Source organism: Bubalus kerabau, chromosome 13 (genome assembly GCF_029407905.1).
Source record: "Bubalus kerabau isolate K-KA32 ecotype Philippines breed swamp buffalo chromosome 13, PCC_UOA_SB_1v2, whole genome shotgun sequence".
NCBI classification, from domain to species: Eukaryota; Metazoa; Chordata; class Mammalia; order Artiodactyla; family Bovidae; genus Bubalus; species Bubalus kerabau.
Window position 1 is genome coordinate 6,769,654 of NC_073636.1, and position 27,992 is coordinate 6,797,645.

The 27,992-nt window shown below is 39.9% G+C and overlaps 1 long non-coding RNA gene across 2 annotated transcripts; it reads right to left on the bottom strand.

Annotated features, from left to right (window-relative positions):
* Window positions 1-41: 41 nt before the first annotated feature.
* LOC129626197 (uncharacterized) lies at window positions 42-27,988 on the bottom strand. 2 transcript variants are annotated; one of them, XR_008701817.1, is made up of 3 exons: window positions 27,879-27,988; window positions 26,843-26,952; window positions 42-192 (listed from the first exon to the last, which is right to left on the bottom strand). It is a non-coding gene; the product is annotated as an uncharacterized LOC129626197 (long non-coding RNA). The 2 variants fall into 2 exon arrangements; XR_008701818.1 differs by lacking the exon at window positions 27,879-27,988 and adding an exon at window positions 27,190-27,331.
* Window positions 27,989-27,992: the final 4 nt, after the last annotated feature.

A 27,992-nucleotide genomic window follows, 5' to 3' on the forward strand; every position in this document is an offset into this window, starting at 1 on the left:
GCTTTGGTGGCCTCAGTTTTTATTGTCCATGGAATCTCTTAACCCCTTACCTTGGGGTCACCAATATTTTACTCTAGCAACAACCTTTTTATTTATTTGCAGTTTTTCGTTTTGTCATTGGAATTTCAGGATCGGGTAGAGGAACGAACATCGGCTCATGTTGCAACTCCGTTATGCGTTAATTGGATGAAACTAGAAAAAAAAAAAAAAGTCACACGTAAAACTTAAGTAATATAGCATATGTAGAGTTGTTATCAGGTCATATACACAGAAGGTGATTAAATAGGATTTTTTTCTTTTCTTTCTTTTTTAATCTGTTGCCTAATTAACTCTCAGTTAGAGGCCTGTGCAACACACCACACTCTGAACGACACCCACACATAAAAGGACACATGGGTGTATGTGAGATGATTTGAGATAACAAGCAGAGGCAGCTGTGGATACAGACGGTCAGTTTTCTACATTGACAAGGATGTACTGGTTTGGTTCAGAAAGTTCTTATGGAGAAAATCTGAACAAACTTTTTGGCCATCCCAATACCAAAGCTTTGTGAAGATCAGAAATTAGTGATCCCCAAGGGTGAGAAACTGAGCTGTAGAACAAGGTATGCTACGGAGACTGGTTTCTACCAGGCAACCTTCTCACAGACGAGACTGTTTTGAGGAGCTCTGCAGTATCTTAAAGGCTTTCGTGTGTGTGTGTGAGTGTTCAGTGGCTCAGTAGTGTCTGACTCTTAGCAGCCTCATGGACTGTAGCCCACCAGGTTCCTCTGTCCGTGGGATTTCCAATACAAGAAAACTGGACTGGGTTGCCATTTCCTTCTCCAAGGGATCTTTCCGACCAACCCACGGATCAAAATCCGACACTGTATAGTACAGAGAACTCTATTCAGTGTTCTTGTTTTTCAGTCACTCAGTCATGTCCGACTATTCGCAAACCCAAGGACTGTAGCATGTCAAGTTTCCCTGTTCTTCACCATCACCCAGGGCTTGCTCAAAGTCATGTCCATTGAGTTGCTGATGTCATCCAACCATCTCATTCTCTGTTATCACGTTCTCCTCCTGCCTTCAATCTTTACCAGCATCAGGGTCTTTTTCAAGGAGTCTGCTATTTACATCAGGTGGTCATAGTATTGGAGTTTCAGCTTCAGCATCAGTCCTTCCAATGAATATTCAGGATCTATTTCCATTAGGGTTGACTGGTTTGATATCCTTGCAGTCCAAGGGACTCTCAAGTCATCTCCAGCACCACAGTTTGAAAGCATCAATTCTTTGAACTCAGTCTTTTTCATCATCCAGTTCTCACATGCATACATGACTACTGGAAAAACCATAGCTTTAACTAGATGGACCTTTGTAGGCAAAGTGATATCTCTGCTTTTTAATACACTGTCTAGGTTTGTCATTGTTTTTCTTCCAAGGAACAAATGTCTTTTAATTTCATGGCTGCAGTCACTGTCCACAGTGATTTTGGGGCTCAAGAAGTTAAATAAGCATGGTAACAATATACAGCCTTGATGCACTCCTTTCCCAATTTGGAACTAGTCTGTTGTTCCATGTCTGGTTCTAGCTGTTGCTTCTTGACCTGCATACAGATTTATCAGGAGGCAGGTAAGGTGGTCTGGTATTCCCATCTCTTTAAGAATTTTCCACAGTTTGTTGTAATCCATATAAGTCAAAGGCTTTAGCATAGTCAATGAAGCAGAAGTACATGTTTTTCTGGAATTCTCAAGCTTTTTCTATGATCCAAAAGATGTTGGCAATTTGATGTCTGGGTCCTCTGTCTTTTCTAAATCCAGTTTTACATATGGAAGTTCTCAGCTCTATAGTGACCTAAATGAGAAGGATATCCAGAAAAAGAGGGGATATATGTATACAGATAGCTGATTTAGTTTGCTACACAGCAGACTACACCAGTAAAAATTAATATGGAAAATAAATCAAGTAAAATGCCATGTCTCAAAAAAAATCCATTCTTGATTTCAAAATTAAAAAACCCATAAAGTAACAGTATAACAATGTTCTGAAATATAAAGGATCACAACCCAAAGTCAGCACTAGGTTTATAAGGAACTAAAAAGCATTTTCATTAGTGTTGGAAGTAAAATAAGGGTTCTATACTATCACCAGTATCATTTAATGTTGCTTTAGAAATACAAACAAACACAATTAAACAAATCAAAAAAAAAAAAAGAGGTTTTAGTGAGAAACTAAGAAATGAAGTGCTCAACTGCAGATGTTAATATGGGTATGGAAATTAGAAAGAATCTAATTAAAAGTTACCACAAACTGAGAATTCAAACAAGATCTGGGCACAAAATTAATGCATAGAAATCAATAGCTTTCATGCATTCAAATAATCAGAAGATATAATGGAATAATATACAACATGTAGAGGAGCAACTGAAAAAGTGATACATACATGAATTTAACAAAAATATGCACAATTTGTTAAAAAAATATTTTACAACACTAGTGAGATGCAAAAAGGAGAAAAAAACAGGGAGAAATCCTGTGTTCTTAGCATTTTATACTACTAAGCAGTCTTGGGTTGGCTGTAAATTAAAGACAGTAATCCAAAAAGAAGTGAATGGTATTCTATTTGGAACTAGATAAAGTCACTCTAAACCTCATATGGAAAAATAAGCAAACAAAAATAATCTTGGATATTCATGGGGTGCAATAAAGAGTGCAGACTAGAGCTATAAATACTGATGCTTGTTATATGACCACAGAAATTTTAATAGTGTGGTACTGACACATGAATAAGAGAAATATCTATATACACATGGCAATTAAAATATGTTGTGAAGATAACATTTCAATTCCAGGAGAGGAGTGAAGAAGGCTTATTCAACAAATATATTAAACAGCTTAATAGCCTTCTGGAGAAAGAAAGTATATATACCTTAAACCTCATAATTTAGCTTTAAAATGAAACACATTTCAGACTGATTAAAAAGAAAAACATTTTATGGTGAATAAAACATAAAATAGAAAAAAATCATTAAAAAATTTATATAATTTTGAGGCATATGAGACTGGTGTGATAAAGTAGGCAGGCAATATAAAGGTAGGTAAATTAAACAAATTTTTTTTTCTTTGCATTCAAAAGCACTATATACAAAGTCAAAAGTCAAACAGTAAATTTGTAAAAAAAAATTGTGAGTCATATCACAAAATATTAATTTCTTTGCTATACAAAGTTTCTACAAATCCATTTTTAATTAATTTATTTATTTTAATTGAAGATAATTACTTTACAATATTGGAGAAGGAAATGGCAACCCACTCCAGTATTCTTGCCTAGAGGGTCCCATGGACAGAGGAGCCTGGTGGGCTACAGTCCATGGGGTTGCAAGAGTCGGACACAACTTAGCAACTAAACGACCACTTTATAATATTGTGGTGGTTTTTGCCATACAACGCCATGAATCAGCCACAGGTGCACATGTGTCCCCCCATCCTGAACCCCCCTCCCACCTCCCTCCCCACCCCATCCCTCTGGGTTGTCCCAGAGCACCAGCTTTGAGTGCCCTGCTTCATCGAACTTGCACTGGTCACCTACAAATCAATTTTTAAAACTCCCAATAGAAAAACTGCAAAGCATGTGACATAGAGTTCATTAAAAAGTTTCAAAAATAGTAAAAATGTTAGCTTCATTACAATAGAATGTGCTCAGTGCTCAGTCGCGTCTGACTCTTTGCAACCCCATTGACTGTAGCCAGCCAGGCTCCTCTGTCCATGAGACTTTCCAGGCAAGAATACTGGAGTGGGTTGCCATTTCCTGCTTCAGGTACAATACAGGGTGCACGTTAAGTCACTTCAGTTGTGTCTGACTCTTTGCGACCCTGTGGACTAGCTCACAGTAGTTGCATATTAAACTTTGATATTATCATTAACAGATTAGGCGAGATTGTAAAGTTTGAAAACACACTTTATTTGGTATCGTTGTGAAAAAAGTATCTTTCATTGCCAGTGAAAGCATAAATTGGAACAACCTCTGGCAGAGCTACCTTAAAAGATGTATCAAAATTAAAACTGCACATACCCTTTGAAATGACAATTCATCTCTAGGAGTTTACTCCATAGATATGCATTTGTCAAATAGTGGATATGCAGCTTCATTCCTTGGAGCATTACTTATAACTGCAAAATAGTATAAACAACCTACATGTCTATTAATGAGGACCAGTTAAAAATTATAAGCAATTTATTAAAATAAAATAGTACAAAGCCATTAAGAACTAGAAGAACTATTTGAACTGATATGAAAAGATAAACTTTAAAAATATCAAAGTGCAGAATTGCATGTAAAATATGTATTATTTCTGTGATTACAGAAAAATTAAAGATTTTCTCCAGAAGGATACACAACTGACTGGTATTTGTTATTGCCTCCAGGGAAGGCAAGCTGTAGCTTCAGAATGAAGAAAGAAGGTCCTCTTCATTGCCTTTTTACAAAAATCACTTTTGATTGGCGTATAGTTGCTTTCCAGTGTTGTGTTAAGTTTCTGCTGCTGCTGCTGCTAAGTCTCGTCAGTCGTGTCCGACTCTGTGCGACCCCATAGACGGCAGCCCACCAAGCTTCCCCATCCCTGGGATTCTCCAGGCAAAAACACTGGAGTGAGTTGCCATTTCCTTCTCCAATGCATGAAAGTGAAAAGTGAAAGTGAAGTCGCTCAGTCGTGTCCGACTCTTAGCGACCCCATGGACTGCAGCCCACCAGGCTCCTCCATCCATGGATTTTCCAGGCAAGAGTACTGGAGTGGGGTGCCATTGCCTTCTCTGTGTGTTAGTTTCTACTGTACAGCAAAGTGAATCAGCTGTATGTATACATATATCTCCTCTTTTCTGGATTCTCTTCCCATTAGGTCACGACAGAGCAGAGTGGAGCTCCCTGAGCTATACAATAAGGGTTCGTTAGTTATCTATTATATACATAATATCTATAGTGTGTGTAGGTCAATCCCAGTCTCCCAGTTCATCCCATTCCCTCTTTACCCCTTTAGTGTCCATACTATGTCTGCATCCCTATCCACAGCCCTTGGTACTCTTCCCATCCACTCTTTATATATATGTGTGTGCAGGCATGCTCAGTCACTTCAGTCATGTCTGACGTTTTGTGATCCAATGGACAGTAGCCCATCAGGCTCCTCTGTCGTCATGCCCTCCTCCAGGGAATCTTCCAAACTCCGTGATCAAACCCATGTCTCTTAATGTGTCCTGCATTGACTGGCAAGTTTTTTAACACTCGCACCATCTGGGAAGTAAATTTTATATATATATATATATATATATATATATATATAATTTGTATATAATATATTTATTTATTTATATTATTATTTAAATATATTATATATATATATAAAGAGTCAGACATAACTGAGGACTGACCCACACACATATATTATTGTATACATATATATATAAGCCTCTTATCCTTATCCATCAGAAGGCAGACAGAATGAAAACCACAATCACAGAAAACTAATCAAACTGATCACATGGACAACAGACTTGTATAACTCAATGAAACTATGAGCCATGCCGTGTAGGACCACCCAAGATGGACAGGTCATGGTGGGGAGTTCTGACAAAATGTGGTCCACTGGAGAAGAGAATGGCAAAGCACTTCAGTATTCTTACCTTTAGAACCCCATGAAGAGTATGAAAAAGCTAAAAAATATGACACTGAAAACTGAACTCCCCCAGGTTGGTAGGTGCCCAATATGCTACTGGAGAAGACTGGAGAAATAACTCCAGAAAAAATGAAGATACGGAGCCAAAGCAAAAACAATGCCCAGCTGTGGAGGTGACTGGTGATGGAAGTAAAGTCCAATGCTTTAAAGAATAATAATGCATAGGAACCTGGAGTGTTAGGTCCATGAATCAAGGTGAATTGGGAGTGGTCAAACAGGAGATGGCAAGAGTGAACATTGACATTTTAGGAATTAGTGAACTAAAATGGACTGAAATGGGTGAATTTAACTCAGATGACCATTATATCTACTACTGTGGGCAGAATCCCTTAGAAGAAATGGAGTAGCCTTCATAGTCAACAAGAGTGTCCGAAATGCAGTTCTTCGGTGCAATCTCAAAAATGACAGAATGATCGCTAATTGTTTCCAAGGCAAACCATTCAATATCACAGTAATCCAAGTCTATGCCCTGAACACTAATGCTGATGAACCTGAAGTTGAATGGTTCTGTGAAGACCTACAATACCTTCTAGAAATAACACCCCAAAAAAGTCCTTTTCTTCATAGGGAGTGGAATGCAAAAGTAGGAAGTCAAGACATACCTAGAGTAACAGGCAAGTTTGGCCATGAAGTACAAAATGAAGCATGGCAAAGGCTAACAGAGTTTTGCCAAGAGAATGCACTGGCCATAGCAAACACCCTCTTCCAGCAACACAAGAGATGACTCTACACGTGGACATCACCATATGGTCAACACCAAAATCAGATTGATAAAGTTCTTTGCAGCCAAAGATGGAGAAGCTCTATACAGTCAGCAAACCAAGACTGGGAGCTGACTGTGGCTCAGATCTTGAACTCCTTATTGCCAAATTCAGACTTAAATTGAAGAAAGTAGGGAAAACCACTCAACCAATCAGGTATGACCTAAATCAAATCCCTTATGATTATATAGTGGAAGTGACAAATAGATTCAAGGGATTAGATCTGATAGACAGACTGCCTGAAGAACTATGGACATACGTTTCTGACATTGTACAGGAGGCAGTGATCAAGACCATCCCCAAGAAAAATAAATGTAAAAAGGCAAAATGGTTGCCTGAGGAGGCCTTACAAACAGCTGCAAATAGAAAAGAAGTGAAAGGCAAAGGAGAAAAGGAAAGATATCAACAATTGAATGTAGGGTTCCAAAGAATAGCAAGGAGAGATAAGAAACCCTTCTTCACTGATCAGTGCAAAGAAATAGAGGAAAACAGTAGAATGGGAAAGATTAGAGATCTCTTCAAGAAAATTAGAGATACCATGGGAATATTTCATGCAAAGATGAGCACAATAAAGGACAGAAATGGTATGGACCTAACAGAAGATATTAAGAAGAGGTGGCAAGAATACACAGAAGAACTGTATAAAAAAAGATATTCAGGGCCCAGATAACCACAATGGTGTGATCACTCACCTAGACCCAGACATCCTGGAATGTGAAGTCAAGTGGACTTTAGGAAGCATCACTACGGACAAAGCTAGTGGAGGTGATGAAATTCCAGTTGAGCTATTTCAATTCCTAAAAGATGATGCTGTGAAAGTGCTGCACTCAATATGCTGGCAAATTTGGAAAACTCAGCAGTGGCCACAGGACTGGAGAATGTCAGTTTTCATTCCAATCCCAAAGGAAGGCAATGCCAAAGAATGTTCAAGCTACCACACAATTCCATTCATCTCACATGCTAGCAAGGAACTGCTCAAAATTCTCCAAGCCAGGCTTCAATAGTACGTGAACCATGAACTTCCAGATGTTCAAGCTGGTTTTAGAAAAGGCAGATGAATGAGAGATCAAGTTGCCAACATCTGTTGGATCATCAAAAAAGCAAGAGAGGTCCAGAAAAACATCTACTTCTGCTTCATTGACTATGCCAAAGCCTTTGACTCTGTGAATCACAACAAACTATGGACAATTCTTCAAGAGATGGGAATACAAGACCACCTGACCTGCCTCTTGAGAAACCTGTATGCAGGTCAAGAAGCAAGTTAGAACTGGACATGGAAAAATAGACTGGGTTCCAAATCAGGAAAGGAGTACATCAAGGCTATATATTGTCACCTTGCTTTTAAAATTATATGCAGAGTACATCATGCAAAATCCCAGGCTGAATGAAGCACAAGCTGGAATCAAGATTGCCAGGAAAAATATCAATAACCTCAGATGTACAGATGACACCACCCTTATGGCAGAAAGTGAAGAAGAACTAAAGAGCCTCTTGATGAAAGTGAAAGAGGAGAGTCAAAAAGTTGGCTTAAAACTCAACATTCAGAAAACTAAGATCATGGCATTCAGTCCCATCACTTCATGGCAAATTGATGGGGGAAACAATGGAAACAGTAAGAGCCTTTTTTGGTCTCTAAAATCACTGCAGATGGTGACTGCAGCTATGAAATTAAAAGACACTTTCTCCTTGGAAGAAAAGCTATGAACAACCTAGACAGCATATTAGAAAGCAGAGACATGACTTTGTCAACAAAGGTCTGTCTAGTCAAAGCTATGGTTTTTCCAGTAGTCATGTATGGATGTGAGAGTTGGATTAATAAAGAAATTTGAGCACTGAGTAATTAATGCTTTTGAACCGTGGTGTTGGAGAAGACTCTTGAGAGTCCCTTGGACTGCAAGGAGATCCAATCAGCTCATCCTAAAAAAGATCAGTCCTGAATATTCATTGGAAGGACGGATGCTAAAGCTGAAACTCCAATACTTTCGCCACCTGATGCGAAGAACTAACTCATTTGAAGAGACCCTGATGCTGGGCAAGATTAAAGGCAGGAGGAGAAGGGGACAACAGAGGATAAGATGGTTTGAGGGCATCACCGACTCGATGGACATGAGTTTCAGCAAGCTTTGTAATGCGAGGGGTCACAGAGAGTCAGACATGACTGAGAGACTGAACTGACTGATATATATATATAATTTTATTTATTTATTTATTGGCTGTGCTATGCTGAATCTTCATTGCTTTTCTAGGGCTTTTTCTGGTTGCAGTGCATGAGGACTGCTCTTTTTTGCCACAGTTCAGGCTTCTTATTGTGGTGGCTTCTCTAATTGCAAAGCACAGACTCTAGGAATGAGGGCTTCGTTCGCTGCAGCACACAGGCTCAGTACCTGTGGCTCCTGGGCTCTCAAGTAAAGGTTTAGTAGTTGTGAGGTGCAGGGGCTTTATTGCCCCATGGCATGTGGGATCTTCCAGACCAGGGATCGAACCCATGTCCTCTACCCTGGCAGGTAGATTCTTGTCTATTGCGTCACCAGGGAGGTCCTCCACCCACTCTTATTCAACATTTCAATTACCCCTTCTGCTTGCTTGCTTCTTGCAAGTGTGTGCAACTCTCCGCAACCCCATGGACAGTAGCCTGCCTGGCTCTTCTGTCCATGGAATTTTTCCAGGCAAGAATACTGGATACAGTTCACCATTTCCTACCCCAGGGAATCTTCCCGACCTCGGGATGGAATCCAATACCGCTAAGTGTATACAATATGCACTTTACTTGTCTGGTTTTTGTTCTTGTTTGGGGATAATTTATGAAAAAAAGGAAGAGGATGATGCTATCATCACCAAACCAGAAATATCCTACTCCCTTTTGTGTCTTTTGAATTTTTAACCAAATGCACCTATCACTTATCAAAAACAAGTAAAAATAATTTTAACAAAAACAAAATGAGCAAGAGTCAAATGTTTAATTTTGGCTAATGAGCCTGCCTAATTTAGGGCCACAGTTATGTCTAGCAAAGTCCTTACACTGTACCCACCATGTAAGACAGAAAAGAGGAAGAATGAGAGGGTCTGGGAAATCCACTCTTGTTTGCACTTCAACAAGAATGTTTCCTTCAGGTTTACCGCTTGGTATTCTGAGTGAAAGACTTCAATAAAAATGGATTTTGTGTCTACCAAGTGCTGAAGACCCACTGAAACACTGTCCCTGCTGTTTACTATTTTTTTTTACGTAATTGGCTGCATTGGGTCTTACTTCTGCCATACAAGATCGTCTTTGCATCTTGTGTTCTTTTGCTGTAGCACATAGACTCCCTAGTTGTGGTGCACAGGCTCAGTAGTTGTGGCACAGGCTTAGCTGCTCCATGGCATGTGGGATCTTAGTTCCTTGACCAGATATCAAACCTGCATCCTTTGCATTACAAGGCAGATTCTTAACCACAGGACCACCAGGGAAGTCCCCTGACACTGCTGTTTGTAGCCCCATGGAGTCACTTTTAGATAATTGTTTACCCTACATTTATGGCTACCGAGCCTAAAGGATAATTTGACTATTTTAAATTATTTTAATGGCTTGAAGTTATTATTTGTTTGCTATTAACACCAATTCTGATGGTTTTTAGAGTTACTCAATGCTGAGTCTTTCGTGGGAAATGCAACCCCACTCTTACACTATTAGTTTAGAAGCTTTATTCTTCTTGTTGTTAGTTCATTTACTAACTTGAATTAAAATTCCTTGAATTTTTGTTGTTCAGTTGCTCAGTTGCTCAGTCATGTTCAACTCTTTCCTTGAATACCTTATGGTGAAATTGGTAGCTTGCCTTTATAATGCCTATCTTTCCAAAGAAAATTCATGGTCCAATGAGATATCCAATATAGTCATAAACTTTCAGTTCCCTGGCCCTATACTTTTTTAGTATTTGGCTTAGATGCCTCAGCAAATAATTATACAATCTCTTTATATACAAGACAACCAGAATTTTATGGATCACTATGTTCTGGGGAATCATGCCAAGCAGACTTCTTAAGTCAATATGAAAATTGTAGAACTCAGCAGTTTCAGCCAAAGCATATGATGTAGATTGCCAACTAGAAAATTAGAGGGGGAAAAAATTAACTCTGAATTTACAAGTTTTCCAAATGTTACCCCATAATCCTCACATAGGCTTGAAGTCTAGAGTCACATAAAGAAGCTGAAAGCAATGGGGTTTGTAAATACAGCTCTTGTGATTTCTCATGGAATGCTACTGCCTCAGGTTGTGTGTTGCGGATGAGGACTGGGAGATGAGGCGGCATCTATTCTTTCTATTCTTTGCTGCTGTTAGTTCCAGTGTTCGTATATTTGCATTGGGCTTCCCTGGTGGCTCAGAGGTTAAAGTGTCTGCCTGCAATGGGGGAGACCTGGGTTCAATCCCTGGGTTGGGAAGATCCCCTGGAGAAGAAAATGGCAACCCACTCCAGTATTCTTGCCTGCAGAATCCCGTGGATGGAAGAGCCTGGTGGGCTATAGTCCACGGGGTCGCAAAAAGTCAGACAGGACTGATTGACTTAACTTTCACTTTCACTTTGATAGATATAAAGCATTTCAGAAATGGCTATACTCTCCACAGACTGGGGGAAAAAAAGACTAAATACCAGTGGAGCTGATGAATCTTGAATTTACTTCATGATCCTTGGTTCCAGTGTTTGTCTTACTTCCTCCAAAAAATAAACATCTTTTGAGAATCCTCCATGTAAAATTGTCCCTAATAGAATCTACCTGGGCATGGTGATGGCACAAAATGGAGTGTATCGGGCTCTGCTGCCTGGGACTGGTGAGAGAAATCTTTCCAGAAGATAAAATAGATAGGCTGTACTTAGATGAGTAGGTGTATGATATAGAGAAGCATCTCAGGCTGCAGCTAAACAACTAGAGAGAACTCTCTGGTTGTTCAATTAGGCAGAAGCACAGGCAACTTACACCGCAGCAGGAGGAAGTGAGGTCAGAGAGCAGGCAGAGCCAGACTAGAATCTCTGGGCGGTCTGCACCACTTACAGCAGGAAGCTCAGGGAGCTCATGGGCTCTGCTTTATTGCCTTACAGCAGGAAGCTCAGGGAGCTCATGGGCTCTGCTTTATCTGCCTCCTACTTCAAGACCGAGAGAAAAGTGGAAGGGGTTCAGTGTCCCCCAAATTATTCTGTGCTCAGGGGCCACTGCGTTTCCGAAGTTCCCTGACATGCGCATATCCCACCAGCCTACAATTACATAAGCTTTAAATTCGGGAGCTAGTATCAGCATGGCACAGAGGGGCTGGAAAGAGAGAGAGAAAGGTGTTACCTTAAATGACCATTTTTTAGTCACCACAGCAAAACCAATCTGGAAACTAGATTTGATGAATTTTAAAAACCTATAAAACAAAAATTTTACTTACCTCTAATTTTCTCTTTCAGTCTACATCATAATATTCACTCTTTGGTTGAAACTGCTGAGTTCTACAAATTATATTTTTGCAAACCATCTTTAAAAAAGGAACAGTTAGTACTTTCAACTTAAGATCTATCCAATGTAAAGCCATTTTTGCAGGTCCCAGATTTTAATCACCATTAAAAAAAAATCTCTATATCCACTCTTCAGGACAGATGTATTTAATTGACTATCCCTGCTACTTGAGCATGTTTTCATATGTGTGTATGGATTGTGCCCTATACTTCACTGGTGTTTTTCTCAGCACCCAGAAAAGGGATCTTTTGCACATAGTAGGAATTTAATAAATTTAAAAAATGAAGCACACAGTGTTCCAAGTGCAATTAGATAGTTGTATTGAGTTAAATATAAGACACCATCTGGATCCAAAGTTAGCCACACAGGTAGACGCTTTGATGCTCTCAATTACCTGTAATGAGGAGAGGGCTACTTGTTGTCGCTGTTTTAGTTACTCAGTCATGTTCAACTGTTTGCAACCCCACGGACTGCAGCTTTCCAGGTTCCTCTGTTCATGAGACTTCCTAGGCAAGCATACTGGAGTGGGTCGCCATTTCCTTCTCCAGGGGATCTTCCCAACCCAGGAACTGAACTTGTGTCTCCTGCATTGGCAGGTGGATTCTTTACAACTGAGACATCTGGGAAGCCTGAGGGCTACATGGGGACTAGCCAAACCAATTTCCAAACTCTTAGACAGGATCAGTCAGTCAGTCAGCTCAGTCACTCAGTCATGTCAGACTCTTTGCTACCCCATGCACTGCAGCATGCCAGGCTTCCCTGTCCATCACCAATTCCCAGAGCCTACTCAAACTCATGCGCATTGAGTCAGTGATGCCATCCAACCATCTCATCCTCTGTTGTCCCTTTCTCCTCCTGCCTTCAATCTTTCCCAGCCTCAGGGTCTTTTAATTTTATCAAATGTTGTTGCCCCAGAGTCATATTTCCCCCCCCTCTTAATTAAGTTTCAGGAGGAAGCTTTAAAGAGAGAAAAAAAAAATCAGAATCAGAAACAAAATTAGAAACAACCCAACCAACCCAAGAGAGTAGAGGATTTGACTTCCAGTAGACTATAAAGCTCATCATATGATCATAATAATACATCAGCATACTAAGTGACACACCCACCAATGCCACAGCAGTTGACAATTGCATGACAACAGCTGGAAAAGTCCACGTATGCTAAGTCGTTTCAATAATGTCCTACACTGCAACCCTACGGACCATAGCTCACCAGGTTTCTCTGGCCATGGCATTTTCCAGGCAAGAATACTGGAGTGGGTTGCTATGCCTTTCTCCAGGGGATCTTTCCAACTCAGGAATTGAACTTGGGTCTCCCATATGACAGGCATATTCTTTATCATCTGAACCACCAGGGAAACCCCAGAAAAGTCCATACAAGGACTGAAAAGAAGAGTTGCGTCAGTTTCAGGTTCAGATCACAACGCTATTCTTGGTAAGTCATGAATATTCCTCCCACTCTTTTCAAATTTGGTGTCTCTTGCCCCATTCGGGTTGAGAAATTGATTTGCAAACTAGCTTTTACCTTCTCCATTCTTTAGCCATTGAATAAAGCTGGTGTCAGTTCCAGCCTCAGCATCAGTTTTGTTACTGGCTTTGCAGATCTGATAAAGGAAAAAAAAACTCCTTGGCCAAGACAAGCCTCCTTTGCTTCCCTGGTGGCTCAGATGGTAAAGCATCTGCCTGCAATGCGGGAGACCCGGGTTCGATTCCTGGGTCAGGAAGATCCCCTGGAGAAGGAAATGGCAATCCACTCCAGCACTCTTGCCTGGAAAATCCCATGGACGGAGGAGCCTGATAGGCTACAGTCCATGGGGTCGCAAAGAGTCGGACACGACTGAGCGACTTCACTTTCACTTTGGCCAAGACAGGGGATCTTGGCCCAGGTTAGCACCAACTGGGTCTGGTTGACCAATTCAGTAAAATGGAGATAGATTTTGTGACTGGAAAATAATACTTTGCAAACCATAACTGTGACTTGCTTTTTCTCAACAATTTACAATCAACATCCACAAGCAGCTGAGTGTGGCTTCAGTAAACATAAGGACGTCACAGAAGAAAGAGAAGCTAACCACGATGTAGTTGTCTCCAGGTGCTGTAGCCACCACCTCCAGTGAGTCTGGACACTAGCTGACTGTTACAAGTCCAGTTAAGTGACCACTTGAGAAGCGATTAAGGATGGCTGATAACTCTCTCTCTGTAGTCCTGCTGAGCTCAGCTAATGCAAATTTTTTTGGAATTAAAATCAAATTGTAGTCTGTCCATTAGGAGATAAGGAGCTAATGTACCTTAACACATTTGTCTGCCTGCTTCCGTCACCCTCGCTTGCCATCTGGCCGAGATGCCCTTGTGGTGACGGGAAAGAGTCGGCATTTGTTGCTTCAGGCGCTGAGTTCAGACTAAATGTCTCTTCCTTTGTCCATCAGGCTACTTTCATACTTGGAAAGAGCTCTGCCTTAAATCTGTTCAGTTCTCATTTTCTTCTTGGTAAAGACATTGTCTTCTTATTCTATGTCTCTCATTAGACTGTCATCTAAAATTTATACTCGTTTTTAATAGAACTGGTGCTGTCTCCTAAATCTTTTCTCATGTACTACCTTGTCTGGTAAAATGCTGATAAACTTTAGGAAAAACCTTAAAAACAAAAAATGACCCATTGCACTTCATTATTTTATAATGCAGTCTCTATAACCTCTGAGCCACCAGGGAAGCCCCATATTACAGCATTTATTATAAAGTTACTATAGCCAATTACATATTTCCAAAGGGTGTCTTAATTAAGGAGAAAATACCATGGTTTTCCACATCAATTATAATAAGAAATGATTTTGAAGAATGTGAATAAAAACAACTGATCAAAAAAAAACAAACAAAAAAAAGTGGTCAAGAACTGGTGCTAAAGCTTAAAGTCTTTACAAATGCTTTCATACAAATGTAAATTTTTTGTAGTAGAGTCCATCTGAATATTCATTAAAATAATGTGAACATGGAAAAAGTCATTACCTCCAGTGAGTAATATATCTGTTCTTGATACCTAAAATTATGTTTAGTTTTGACTACTGTATGTAGAAAATACTTCTCTACTGTTGTAATGAATATAGCGATTTAATTATAAAGTATTATTTCAGAAAGAAATTTTACTTGGGAAATTTCCAGCTGTATTAGTGTGTTTCAAGTAACTCACAGTAAGATCTATAGTTCACTGTGAAGTCGCTCAGTCATGTCCGACTCTTTGCGACCCCATGGACTGTAGCCTATCAGGCTCCTCCGTCCATGGGATTTTCCAGGCAAGAGTGATGGAGTGGATTGCCATTTCCTTCTCCAGGGGATCTTCCCAACCCAGGAATCCAACCCGGATCTCCCACATTGCAGGCAGATGCTTCACCGTCTGAGCCACCAGGGAAGCATAACTGTAGCAAAACAGTTATGCTTAACATAACAAGAAGCATAACAGTTCACTGTAACTGGTAGCATTTGTTGTTTGTTTAGTGTCCTAGGCATTATACATGTATTATTTTGTTTATTTTTGCATCAACCTGTTGAGGTAGGTTCTATTACTACTTTGCCCATTCTACAGATGAGTATATTGAGACACAATGGTTTGAATAACCCATCAAGGCCAGCAAGTGACCATGCTGATGACTCCTTGCCCCCTCTTTGTTGTTTTATTTCAGGCATTATATAAAGAACCAGTTTGAGAATATTGAGGTTAGACCATGCATTGGCTGATATGAAACACTCCAGCTGTGCTAAGATGATCCCATATAGTCAACAAGCACTTTAGAAAGTCTGGTGACTGAATATGAATGAGCTCTTAAAACTTTTCTAATAATTCTGTGAGGAGTGATTCATAAAAGGTGTTATCTAAGCCTTGATTCACTGTTCTTCAAGGATGAATTTTCATGATAGATAGAATCCATTTTAATCTAAAACACCAATTTTTCTGCTAAATGAGTTCAATGGGTATCTCATCTCTGGAAATACTTGGTTACCTAAGAATGTAAATTGTCATCTCCCTGTTAACATTCACTATTGTTTAGTGAGTGGCACATTTAAGATCGTTTTTCTACTTGAAACTGGATCTATCCATCAAAATTTTACCTTGGGTTGCCGAGTTTGAAAAGGTCATGTGATATCTCATTTTCTTTGGCTGTGAACACATAAAATAAGTGTGAGATTATTCAACTAGAGTGGGCTTCCCTGGTGGTTCAGTCGGCAAAGAATCCACCTGCAATGCAGGAGATGGGGGTTCAATCCCTGGATTGAGAGGATCCCCTGGAGAAGGAAATGGCAACCCACTCCAGTATGCTTGCCTGAGAAATCCCATGGGCAAAGGAGCCTGGTGGCTACCATCCTCAGAGTCTCAAGAGTTGGACACAACTTAGTGACTAAACTACCACCACCATTCAACTAGAGTAACAGAATTCCCCAAAGAGAGGGGGTTGAAGGACAGATCTTCCATTTGCTCTTGCAGTATCTTTCAGTTGGATTTCCTCTGATAATTTCCAACATATTACTCATTTCTTCTAGCTGTAAAGACTAATACTCTGTTCAAAACAAATGCATATCTTGTCATTTTTCCACTTTACTGACCACTGACCAACTCATTAACTATTCACCTTGGTCTTCATTCAAATGAAACATTTCCATATCAATAAGGAGTTACTCTGTTCTTAAGGAATAGAGTAAAATGAGTGATATGACGTGCCAAGCCTGTAATAAGACTGGAGATAAAAGAATAGGGCCCTAACATGGCACCTTCTGAGGTCAGACACAAAGGGACTAAGCTGGAGTCTACCCACATGTGCTTTAACTTCTGAAAAGTTAGTTTGATATCTAGTCTTGATTTAGTCATTGTGTTTTCTGTTTTGTATACTGTTTTAGATGGAAAGTCACAGGCTAGGGATGTTAAGCTACTAAAGAAGTATCTAGGAATATATAACTGAAAATAGATGGTAAAAAAAAAAAAAACACTGAAACATTATTGCTTTGCGTCTTAGTAAATTATTTCTGCAAATTGTTCTAAATTCGATGACAAACAAGCAATACTTTAGAACCAGTGCTGTTCTCTTTTCTAGAAATCTATCTAACATTTTAGATTGTGAGTAGCTAAATAGTCTCTGACTCAAGGTGAAATTAACTTCTGTTAGCCTTGACATTAGAGCAATTGGAGGAAGGAGGCTTCATGTTCTGCAGTTATCCGAGAAGGAAAACAAACCACTTAGTTACCAGCTAGACTCTGTTATAATAATCATAATCTTTTGCAAAAATCAATTAAATGAAAGACATTTTAATTCACTATCTCTAGTCCTCATGGCAACCAATCAAGTAGGTATTATTATCACTGTCTTAAATAGAAATAAAAACTCCAAGAGATTACATGTGCCCCACATCCAAAAGCTGGTCAACACTGAAGTCGATGCCTGAAGTCAAGTTATATTGGTTCTCAAGTCCATGCTTAGTCTACTACTAACTTTTAGGTTCTAGCTTTAATTTAGAGCACAATTTAATGAAATGAAATTTTCCTGGAGCCCTAACATTATAAAAACTGAGGTGGTTCTGGTTGAACTGAGAAGAGAAAATGTGGAACCTTATTACTAAGATCCCTTCCCCATCCCCCACCCTCTCTGCAGAAGCTCCAATGTTTCATGGGAAGCCAGGCATTTGTGGAAGCTCCCTGTTAGGTCTCCTATCAGCAACATCCCCAACATAAACATGAGCTTCCTCATGTGTATCAGCGATCCAGCAGAGACTCAGAGGCCTAGAGATGCTCCCAACACAATCCCACCACAACTGTAAACAGAAGTTTATTTTTCTCCTCCTACCATGAGTTTTATTTTTTATTTATTTTTTATTTTTTTACTTTACAATATTGTATTGCTTTTGCCATACATAAACATGAATCTGCCATGGGTGTACACGTGTTCCCAATCTTGAACCCCCCTCCCACCTCCTTCCCCATACCATCCCTCTGGGTCATCCCAGTGCACCAGCCCCAAGCTTGCTGTATCCTGCATTGAACCTGGACTGGCGATTCATTTCTTATATGATATTATACATGTTTTAATGCCATTCTCCCAAATCATCCCCCCCACCCACAGAGTCCAAAAGACTGTTCTATACATCTGTGTACACCTCAACATAATAAAAGCTATATATGACAAACCCACAGCAAACATTATCCTCAATGGTGAAAAATTGAAAGCATTTTCCCTAAAGTCAGGAACAAAACAAGGGTGCCCACTCTCACCACTACTATTTAACACAGTTTTGGAAGTTTGGGCCACAGCAATCAGAGCAGAAAAAGAAATAAAAGGAATCCAAATTGGAAAAGAAGAAGTAAAACTCTCACATCATTGCAGATGACATGATCCTCTACATAGAAAACCCTAAAGACTCCACCAGAAAATTACTAGAGCTAATCAACGAATATAGTAAAGTTGTAGGATATAAAATCAACACACAGAAATCTCTTGCATTCCTATACACTAATAATGAGAAAATAGAGAAATTAAGGAAACAATTCCATTCACCATTGCAATGAAAAGAATAAAATACTTAGGAATATATCTACCTAAAGAAACTAAAGACCTATATATAGAAAACTATAAAACACTGGTGAAAGAAATCAAAGAGGACACTAATAGGTGGAGAAATATACCATGTTCATGGATCTGAAGAATCAATATAGTGAAAATGAATATACTACCCAAAGCAATATATAGGTTCAATGCAATCCCTATCAAGCTACCAACGATATTTTTCACATAGCTAGAACAAATAATTTCACAATTTGTATGGAAATACAAAAAAAAACCTCGAATAGCCAAAGCAATCTTGAGAAAGAAGAATGGAACTGGAGGAATCAACCTGCCTAACTTCAGGCTCTACTACAAAGCCACAGTCATCAAGACAGCATGGTACTGGCACAAAGACAGAAATATAGATCAATGGAACAAAATAGAAAGCCCAGAGATAAATCCACGCCCTTATGGATACCTTATCTTTGCAAAGGAGGCAAGAATATACAATGGAGAAAAGACAATCTCTTTAACAAGTGGTGCTGGGAAACCTGGTCAACCACTTGTAAAAGAATGAAACTAAAACACTTTCTAACACCATACACAAAAATAAACTCAAAATGGATTAAAGATCTAAACTTAAGACCAGAAACTATAAAACTTTTAGAGGAGAACATAGGCAAACCACTCTCTGACATACATCACAGCAGGATCCTCTATGACCCACCTCCCAGAATATTGGAAATAAAAGCAAAAATAAACAAATGGGATCAAATTAAAATTAAAAGCTTCTGCACAACAAAAGAAACTATAAGCAAGGTGAAAAGACACCCTTCAGAATGGGAGAAAATAATAGCAAATGAAGCAACTGACAAACAACTAATTTCAAAAATATACAAGCAACTCCTACAGCTCAATTCCAGAAAAACAAATGACCCAATCAAAAAATGGGCCAAAGAACTAAACAGACATTTCTCCAAAGAAGACATACAGATGGCTAACAAACACATGAAAAGATGCTCAACATCACTCATTATCAGAGAAACGCAAATTAAAACCACAATGAGGTTCCATTTCACGCCAGTCAGAATGGCTGCGATCCAAAAGTCTACAAGCAATAAATGCTGGAGAGAGTATGGAGAAAAGGGAACCCTCTTACACTGTTGGTGGGAATGCAAACTAGTACAGCCACTATGGAGAACAGTGTGGAGATTCCTTAAAAAACTGGAAATAGAACTGCCATACGACACACCAATCCCACTGCTGGGCACACACACCAAGGAAACCAGAATTGAAAGAGACACGTGTACCCTAATGTTCATCACAGCACTGTTTATAATAGCCAGGACATGGAAGCAACCTAGATGTCCATCAGCAGATAAATGGATAAGAAAGCTGTGATACATATACACAATGAAGTATTACTCAGCCATTAAAAAGAATACATGAGTTTTAAAGTCATAAGTCTTTATGTATCAATGTGGCTATTTCTCTTTTGGATTTTAATTTCTGACTCCAAATTCTAAACTCAGAATGGTAAGAAGACTATTACTGAAACACCATGTAAACACAATAGTCCCTCCCACACTGTTGGTGGGAATGTATATTGGTATAGCCACTATGAAAAATGATTTAAGAAACTAAAAACAGAGTTACCATATGATCCTGTGACACCACTTCTGGGCTTATATCTGGATAAAACCACAATTCAAAAAGATACATGCACCCCAATATTCATTGCAGCACTGTTTACAGTAGCCAAGACATGGAAGCAGCCTAAATGTCCTAAGTGGATAAAAATGTGGTACATATACACAATGGATATGACTCATCCATGGAAAGAATGAGATAATGCCATTTGCAGCAACGTGGACAGACGAGACTATCCACTAAGTGAAGTAAGCCAGACAGAGACAAGTGTCATATGGTATCACTTGTATGCGAAATCTAAAAAAAAAAAATGATACAAATGAATGTATTTACAAAACAGAAGCAGACTCACAGACTTAGAAAACAAACTTATGGTTACCAAAGGGGGAAGGGGGAAAGGGTTAAATTATAGTTTATATTTAACTATAATATTTTTTATATTTAACTATATTATTATAATAATAATAAATATATTAAATATATTTAACTATATATAACTATAAGAAGTTATAATTAACATATAATCAACAAGGATCTAATGTGTAGTACAGGGAACTCTACTTAACATCCTGTAATAACCTAAATGAGAAAAGAATCTGAAAAAATAATAGATATGTGTATATGTAAACCTGAACTGTACACTTTGCTGTACACTTGAAACTAAATAACATTGTAAATCAACTATACTTCAATATAAAATAAAAATTAAAAACTAAAGGTCTTATTTAACAAACATGATACAGCACCTAGAAAGGTGACACTATTTATGTTTTTGTATATTTTACACCCACACATGGTGTGTATACATATATATATATATATATATATATAAAACATACATTTGAAAGTACAGTACATGCACACTCAAATACAAAAAGTGAAATTAAACTCCCTTATGTTTCTCTGTGTGTTAAATATGAAATTAGAAAAACTATCTCTCCACTAAGAAATTTCCCCCTGGCAATGCTGCTCAGGGTAGAAAGATGTTATTTTAAATTCTTCTCTAATTGAAAGAAAAAAGAGTTAGCTTCTTCAGAGCTTGTGTGTATTTATACCAGAGCTTAACTGGCATTTTCATCGTGGTGTTTATGAATCGTAATATAGTTTCACTGCAGTTTCTGACACGCTCATTAATTTGTTCCCAGCAGCTGTTCATTACCAGCATCACAAGCAAAACCCATGGTCTCCACGGGCATTGAGGGGTCCACCGGAAATGAAGCAAGCAGGGCTCCAGAGCATCTGAGAGCTGAGCCTCTGACATCACCTCCCACAGCAGGCTGGAGGCAGCGGCCGCGAAGAGAGGCACCAGAGCCTTCCAGGGGCCTCGACGCCCTCTGAGTTTCGAGCTGACACGGAGCAGTGATGTCTCAAAAAGGACGGGGCTGTGCTGTCTCAGTGATGTGCCTCCTCTGAGCAGCCTGCTCAGGATGGGTTACCGCGACAGTTTCAGACTTTCCCCTGCCAAGACGACTTGGGGACCTTTCCTGTCTTCACACCGTGATGGCGCTTCCTGTGCTGACTTCTGTCAGTGGGGAGTTTTGCGCTCTGAGCCGGACTCTGCCAAAATCTCTGGAACGTGTCAGCCAACCAATGCCACAAGAGACAGAGCCTCATTGAAGTTTGCTCTCAGAAAGTCCTGTTTTTGAAGGAACTCAGTGTTTAAACAAGCTGGCTTGAAAAATAACAAAAAATGAACCATTGACCATTAACCATTAACCATTGTTAATTCTTTGTGGTTGTCAGTAGTCCCCTGGACCCCTAGATGAGGCCACACAGCACCAGACAAAGTCTTAGATGACCAGAATTTCACCTTGACCAGAGGAGTGTGGGCTCTGGGCATCTCAGGAGATACTTCTGAGCTTCATTTTACTGTTTATGGAGCTGTTTCCATCTACTCCACACACCAGTAAGCTCATTGGGAAGCGTTTTTTCAGGTTCACATGAGACCATGCATGTGAGGGACACAGATCAGAGGAGCTCAAGTTAGAACCCTGTTACATTGGCTAAACTACTTAACCCTTGACCTTGAGATGTTTCATCTACAGAATCAACAAGTTTCAGGATTAACAGAAGACCACACGGGTCCTTCTGAATAGCAAAAGAGTTATTTGAATGTGGTCCACTCTTGTTCAATTCTAAAATGAGATATTAATATGAACGTGTTTGGTGATTAGCTTAGAGCAAAGCTGGGGGGCGGGGCCTGGTGCCAGGTGCAGACACCAGGAGGCCCGCCTTCTCCAGAGCTCAATGGGAGTCTAGAGCGCAAACTCTCCATCACCTTCTCATTGAGGAGACTCCACAATACAGACCAGGAGATTAGAAAGAATAGTGAAGGGAGCTCTTTCAGGGGTTCATCCCAAACAGGGGGGTCACCTTGAACTCCTCTCTCTTGCCTCACATCTGGGCTGTCTGCAAACTTGATCAGCTCTATCTTCAGAAGATGCCAGCTGTTCACTGCCTCCACAGCTTCTATCCCAGGGTAAGGTGCCATCATGTCCCCTGCACCTCTGAAGAGCATTTGAGTCAGCTTCTTGCTTCCACCTTTGCTTTTTCCTGTCCATCTTCTTCGCAGCAGCCAGACCCATCATTGTCAAAATGTTAAAAGGGACGTCATCAGCCTCCTGCTCAAAAACCCAGAGTTGTTTCAGGCAGAGTAAAATCCAAAATCCTCATCACAGCCAGAGGGACCTTGATGACCTGGTCCCAGGCCGCCCCCATGAAAACATCTCCTTCACTTCCTACCACCCCAACTCCCTCTGCTCCAGGGGCATTGGCTATTTCACTCTTCCTGGAAATACATGCACACATATGATCCTGCCTTTCTAATCAGAAAGAACAAATCTGACTCCATATTGGATCTCTTTCTTTTGTTTAAACTTTGTATTCCATAGCTTGTGTTACAAGAACATTGCCTGTAGCTTGAAATACACAGGATAGCCCATTCTCAAGGCTCTGACCTTTAAAGGTATAACAGTTTTCCATTCATACAGAGATATAAAGTTGCAGAATAGAGAATAATGTTTCTCTTATTGGGGTTTACAGGAATATTGTGACTCAACCTACCTCTGTGGACAGCTACAAGAATGAAAGAGCCCAAGACCAAGACGTTTATAGCAACCAACCACACCCTCTCCCCTTTTAGTATAAAAGAAACCTGAACTCTAACACTGGTAAGATGGTTCTTTGGGACGTCAGTTCACTATCTCCTTGGTCTTCAGGCTTTCTGGATAAAGGCACTATTCGTTACCCCCAAGAACTCATGTCTTGATTTACTGGCCTGTAGTGTGACAAGCATGATGAACCTGGGCTCAGTAACACCTTGGAGCAGTTTGTCTGTTTCCTCTACTAGAAACACTCTTTTCTGGGAAGCCCCAAGAGTCCATGTTCTCCCTTAGAGTCTTACTGAAATGTCAGCATTACAGAGAAGTGCAGCCCTAATTATAATAGCGTGAGTACACACATGTACACATACGCATGCCTACATGCAGGCAATGTATGTTTACCCTCCACTCCTTACCTTCTTTAGTTTTCTTCATACACTTACTGTCACCTTCTATATATCATTCGTTTATTTTTCTATTGTCTGTTCCCCACCTCCTTGCCCAATCAGAATATAAACTTCCTAAGAGCATAGTCCTGATCTACTTGATTCATTATTCTATCCCCCTTGTCCAGAATACTGTATGATACATATCAGGTGTTTAATAAATTCCTATTGTAGAAATGACAGCATGAAAGAATTATTTCAGATACTAGAAGTCATAAAAGTCATGAAAATGTTTTTTAAAAAGTGACTAATTTACTATAACGGTGCAGAAAGTAGACATGACTTTAGCCAGCAGGTCCCAGGGTACAGACAGCCACATTAACCTTGACGTCACAAGAACAACCCTATGTTGTGTAGCTAAATCTTCCACTGTCAGGTAAAGAGGCAACCATGACCCCCCGCCCCCACCATTAGAAAGAACCACCCCTTAAAATCATTAGGAAACAACCAGGCTAAATTTATATGCAGCCTACGTTCTTCTCCATGCTAGAGTTGATATGCTTTTCTGGACACTTTCCCTGAGATTTCACCTTCTGCTTCCTCAACTATGTCTCAGGCAGCAATTTCATGCCACACAGAATACAAATCTAACAGGTGAATTTCCAACCTGGGGACAGTTCTCTTACAACTGATGTGGAAGAAAACGTAAACAAAGCTACAGTAAAGTCTTCCTTTTGAGGCTGAGAACAGTCAGCAGAGAAAGCAAGAGAGAATTGTAACAACAACAACAAAAAAAGCTATTTGGGACACAGGAAAATAAATAAACATCCCTAACTCATTTCTTTAAAAGTTACATAATGTTCAATAGAATGTATGTATCATAATGTATTCAGTCTTTACATTGTTGATGCATTTTTTCAGCTTACTTTTCATTCTCTTCCTCTGCAAAGCTGCAGTAAACAATTTGCTGCTGCTGCTGCATAATATCATTATTTTCTTGTGCTTTTATTTCTGTAGGGAAGAGTCCCTGAAGTGGGATTTCTTGGGCAAAGGGTATCAATACTTCTGTTTTTTAATTTTTGTCAGTATTTCCAGTTTCCCCAAATGTGGTAGCAATTTACTCTCCTGCCAGAAATGTATCAGAGTCTCCTCTTTTGCCTCCCTGTAAAATCTTATGAGATTGCCAATGTGATGACTGAAAAAAAAAAAGGCTATTTCAATTTTTTGTTTTTGTTGTTCTTTTTTTTTTATTTTTAAACTTTACAATATTGTATTAGTTTTGCCAAATATCGAAATGAATCCATCACAGGTATACATGTGTTCCCCGTCCTTAACCTTCCTCCCTCCTCCCTCCCCATTCCATCCCTCTGGGTCGTCCCTGTGCACCAGCCCCAGGCATCCAGTATCATGCATCGAACCTGGACTGGCGACTCGTTTCATATATGATATTATACATGTTTCAGTGCCATACTCCCAAATCTTCCCACCCTCTCCCTCTCCCACAGAGTCCATAAGACTGTTCTATACATCAGTGTCTCTTTTGCTGTCTCGTACACAGGGTTATTGTTACCATCTTTCTAAATTCCATATATATGCATTAGTATACTGTATTGGTGTTTTTCTTTCTGGCTTACTTCACTCTGTATAATAGGCTCCAGTTTCATCCACCTCATTAGAACTGATTCAAATGTATTCTTTTTAATGGCTGAGTAATACTCCATTGTGTATAATTGCATTTTTCCTGCATGTGTTTGAGCATCTTTTTCTAAATTTTCTGACTTTTTGCAGATCTTCTCTGAAATGTCCTATTTACTGGAATGATTAATCTTTCATTTTAATTTTATCAATTGAAAGAGTTATTTGAACAGTTGAGACTGTACTCTTTTCTTGGAATTTGTTGTAATTATGTTAATAATATATAGAGAGTTTGATTTTTACTTTACCAGTGTCATGTTTATCATACTCTTTTAAAAATATTTATATAGTTAAATGTCTTTATTTTATGATGGCTTCTGAGATTCCTGCCTTGTTTGAGAGTGCTCCAGCATCCCAGAGTTGTAAAAATATTCTCCTACAATTTGTTCCAATACCATCATATTTTTATTTATGTCCATAATGCATGTGGAATTTACATCATGTGTAGAGTCAGGAAGGGATGTCACATGTTCTTCCACATAGGTAGCAATTATTACAGTAGGATATAGTCAAAAACTATCCCAAATTAAAACGCAATCTTGATCACATGATAAACTTCCAACTATACCTAGATGCAATTTCTGGGTTTTTTCTCAGGTGCACTGATGTAAACAGCTTCCCTGAAAGCCATTACGATCACCTGAAATAAGATGTGTTTTGCTGACAGAATTGGTCAGATATGGTCCACATACTTTGTCAAATTTTCAGGCAGAAGTTCTCTTACTTTAGCTGAAGTTTTCCACTAATTCAAGCCCCTTGATGAGACATCCACTGGACCCTTACATGCACCAAACACACTCCTAAATAATTTTTATAGATTTCTTCTTTTACTCCTTATATTAACCTTATAAGACAATTATTACCTTAAAGCCCATCTTGCATATTTAAAAAACTGAAAACTAGAAACTTCAGTTGTTCAGACTTACAAAGATGATCAATATTGGGGCTGAGACTTGGAGCTTACTGTGCTCATAACAGTGGGACTCTACCAACCATGTACTTTTGCTGTTGTATCTTTTTTACTTTTCCTAAAAATTAGAGTATAATTGCTTTACAATGTTGTGTTAGTTTCTGCTGTCCAACAGTGTGAATCAGCTATATGCGTACATATAGTCCTGCCCTCTTGAACCTCCTCACTCCACACCCATCTCACCCTTCTTAGGTCATCACAGCGCTGAGCTAACTGTGCTGTACAGCAGCTGCCCACTAGCTATCTATTTTACATAGGGCTGCTGCTGCTGCTGCTAAGTCACTTCAGTCGTGTCCAACTCTGTGCGACCCCATAGACAGCATCCCTGGGATTCTCCAGGCAAGAACACTGGAGTGGGTTGCCATTTCCTTCTCCAATGCATGAAAGTGAAAAGTGAAAGTGAAGTCGCTCAGTCGTGTCCGACTCTTGGCGACCCCAGGGACTGCAGCCCACCAAGCTCCTCCATCCACTGGACTCTCCAGGCAAAGTACTGGAGTAGGGTGCCATTGCCTTCTCCGTATTACATAGGGCAGTATACCTTAAACGTTCCACTTATCATAATACAGAAGGTACACAGTGAATACCTGTTGGACTGGGTGGAGCTGAATTCTTCTTCCATAGCCTCTTAGAATAAATTTGGCTCCATCAACTATGGTTAATGAAGGCCCAAATGGCCTCTGTTTCCTTCATGAGCCTGCAAAACATTCCATCAGAAAACAAAGTGTGAGTGGAATATAGATAAAAGAATAAGTGTTAAAGACCTCATGATTGGACTAGACCTTTAGTTTTTTCATGCTACAGTCTTCTAGCATTTGGAAATAAGGACTTGAAATGAGTTTGCTTCTTGAAAACCCTGACAATTTCAAAACAAGGTAATTTCAGGAGCTGCAAAGGAACAGCCCTAATGAGTTCTGCTAGAGACTCTTCTCACCGGGAAATGATTGAAGACAAGAAGATAACCTCTCATTAATTCCTTGTTAACTATTTTAATCAGGATTACATCACTGTCTCTCTCCCAGCACAGACAGTTGCCAGCAGGTTTTGCTGATCCAATCCATTAAGCTGACAACGTGGAAAGGTCTGCAGAGAAAGAGATCACGTTTATGCCCCCAACCGCATCACAGGGGCCATATTTGATGAAAACTTGACCCCCCCACCCCCACCCCCGCCCCATTCCTCAGAGCGGCAATTTCTATTTCCAGTTTATTGCCACACATTCCTCAAAAGCCGGACACAAATGACTTCTTTCGATGAGTTCTCACATGACTGCCCTGTGGCTTGGAGCAAGAGAGCCGTGCCGGGAGTCCTGGCAGGCAGACGCCAGCAGCTCCTATCTAGGGATCCAGACCATTCCCCGCCGGCAGAGCCTGCCCCAACCCGCAGGGCTGACAAGGTGACAAGAGTATCCAGTCTCCTCAGGTTCACCCCTCTGGGACAGAGACTAGTCCACATCCACCGCCCAGGGCTTTAGGAAACCTGCTGCGCTTGTGTGAGGGGCGGGGGGCATTCTGCAGCCGTGAAAACCACCAAGAGAGAATAGAGCCTCGGGGGCTTGGGATTCCCCTGTGGTCAACACTGCGGCTCTCACTCAACTCGAGTCACTGCCCTGAGGAGACACACCCCTTCCCGATTTTTAGTGCATGTCGGGTGAACAAGGCACCATACTCCTACTTCAGGCTGCCACACACGACTGAGGACCAAGCAACCGACCGCTGTGGGGACCGGCTCAGGGAC